This window comes from Heptranchias perlo, unplaced genomic scaffold (genome assembly GCF_035084215.1).
Source record: "Heptranchias perlo isolate sHepPer1 unplaced genomic scaffold, sHepPer1.hap1 HAP1_SCAFFOLD_73, whole genome shotgun sequence".
Taxonomy (NCBI): domain Eukaryota; kingdom Metazoa; phylum Chordata; class Chondrichthyes; order Hexanchiformes; family Hexanchidae; genus Heptranchias; species Heptranchias perlo.
Genome location: NW_027139761.1, coordinates 1,682,104 through 1,684,408, shown reverse-complemented (window position 1 = coordinate 1,684,408; position 2,305 = coordinate 1,682,104). Strand labels below are relative to the sequence as shown.

Below are 2,305 nucleotides of genomic sequence, written 5' to 3'. Positions count from 1 at the left end.
CTTCGACAGCACCTCCCAAACCCGCGACCTCTACCACCTAGAAGGACAAGAGCAGCAGGCACATGGGAACAACACCACCTGCACGTTCCCCTCCAAGTCACACACCATCCCGACTTGGAAATATATCGCCGTTGCTTCATCGTCGCTGGGTCAAATTCCTGGAACTCCCTTCCTAACAGCACTGTGGGAGAACCGTCACCACACGGACTGCAGCGGTTCAAGAAGGCGGCTCACCACCGCCTTCTCAAGGGCAATTAGGAATTGGCAATAAATGCCGGCCTCGCCAGCGACGCCCACATCCCATCAACGAATAAAAAAAAATACTAAACTTTGCAACAGATTTGTCCGGAGGAACCACATGTCAATTCAAATAAGTCGGTGCATTTTGGAGCACACCAATTGTACCTTCAACTCTGGTCGAAATGTTCACAAGCAAAAGGATTGTTTGACTTAGCTGAGACTCGAATTAACAATCTCGCCATTTCCCGATCATGTACTGTCATATAAGGACCGCGCACTGACTGATTGCGCCGCGAGAGTCCGGTCACTTTAATCACCTGTCCCACTCTGCTGGAAAGAATCTTAAGTGTGAGAGGCCCTTACCTGTGGAAACGTGTCCAGTCACTGTGATCAAACTAATATCCGCACTTTCACTTTCAGCTTCTTTCACATCCTCTGCTCCATCGCACTACAAGCGGGTTTTCTGCGAACAGGTCAAAATGAACATTGCCAGAAATTCTATCATTAGTCGGATTTGAACCCAGCGCCCATCACAGCGATGAGATTTATTGTCTTAAAGCAACAAGCTTTGTTCGCAAATCGCCTTGCCAGTCTTTCACGTTTTGTTTAATGCCCAAATAAATAAATTGGAGCTAATTTGCGCCGTGCTGGGTTTGTTCTCCTGAGAGCAGAGAAGGTTCAGAGGAGATTTGATAGAAGTGTTCAAAGTGATAAAGGGTTTCGATAATGTTAATAAAGAGAAGCTGTTCCCATTGGCGGAAGTGTCGAGAACCAGAGGACACAGATTTGAAGTGATTGGCAAAAGAACCAAAGGCGACATGAGGAAAATCTTTTTTTATGCAGCGAATGGTTATGATCTGGAATTCGCTGCCTGAAAAGGCGGTGGAAGCAGATTCAATCGTGGCTTTCAAAAAGGAATTTGATAAATACTTGAAGGGGAAAACGCAGGGTCACGGGGAAAGGGAGGGGGAATGGGACCAATGGGATTGTTCTTCCAAAAGGCAGGTAAGGAATTGATGGGTCGAATGGCCTCCTTCTGTGGTGTGTTCATTCTGTGATAAATATTATTTTACACACAGTGAATGGACCATCCCTGAAAGACTGCCCCGCGATAAAACAGAGTGATACTGAAGCGTTGCGAAAATGCGATGACCCCGACATGATTCGAACACGCATCCTTCTGATCTGGAGTCAGACGCGCTACCGTTGCGCCACGATGTCTACGGCAAGAAGCTGGATCCGGATCCATAGGAGGGAGATCGGTACCGATCGCCACAGGGACTCGAAGAGGCGGAAGCAGCAACAGCAACAGCGCAGGAGCCCCGGTCTCGAATCCAGCCGTTCCCAGCGGAGAGCTGCCAGTCCCGGCCTGAGCCGTGTCTGGGAGCCGCCTGGCATTCTTTCGTCACAGAACGGGACCGATCCAGTTTCAGCTCACACACAAGCTCAGGAATCCCACTCCTGACAGATTCACTTATTTAAAACTTGTTTAGATTCAGTGAATTGGGATTTAATTCAATCCTCATCTGCCCGCCGCTCTGTCAGTTCAGGACTTTATTTAAACCGACACTTGGAGCTCTGTTTTAAAGGGTGCCGGCTGTTTCAGCATTTTAAGTCCCACTACAAACACTTTTTGCTGCTAACTTCTGCTTAATACAAAGTGCTCAGGAACGAGGGAATTTCTCCTGGGTACAGAATTCGAGTTAAGGAACAATAGAGGTGCGATTACACTACTTGGTGTATTCTATCGGCCACCAGCTAGTGGGACGGATGCAGAGGAGCAAATTTGCAGGGAAATTACAGAGAGGTGCAAAAGCCATAGAGTAGTGATAACAGGGGATTTCAACTATCCTAATATAGACTGGGATAACCAGAATATAAGGCGCAAAGAAGGGGAAGAATTTTTGAAATGTGTTCAGGATAACTTTCTCGACCAGTACGTTTCGGGCCCACTGAGGAAGGAGGCATTGCTGGACTTGGTTTAAGGGAATGACGCGGGCCAATTGGAGCAAGTGTCAGTGGGGGAGCATTTATGGAGCAGCGATCAGTATCATAAGGATTAGAA

General features: G+C 47.6%; 1 non-coding gene across 1 annotated transcript; it reads right to left on the bottom strand.

The window, feature by feature from the left end:
* Positions 1-1,389: 1,389 nt before the first annotated feature.
* On the bottom strand, positions 1,390-1,461 carry trnaw-cca (transfer RNA tryptophan (anticodon CCA)). Its single transcript has one exon. It is a non-coding gene; the product is annotated as a tRNA-Trp (tRNA).
* Between the last annotated feature and the right edge of the window lie 844 nt (positions 1,462-2,305).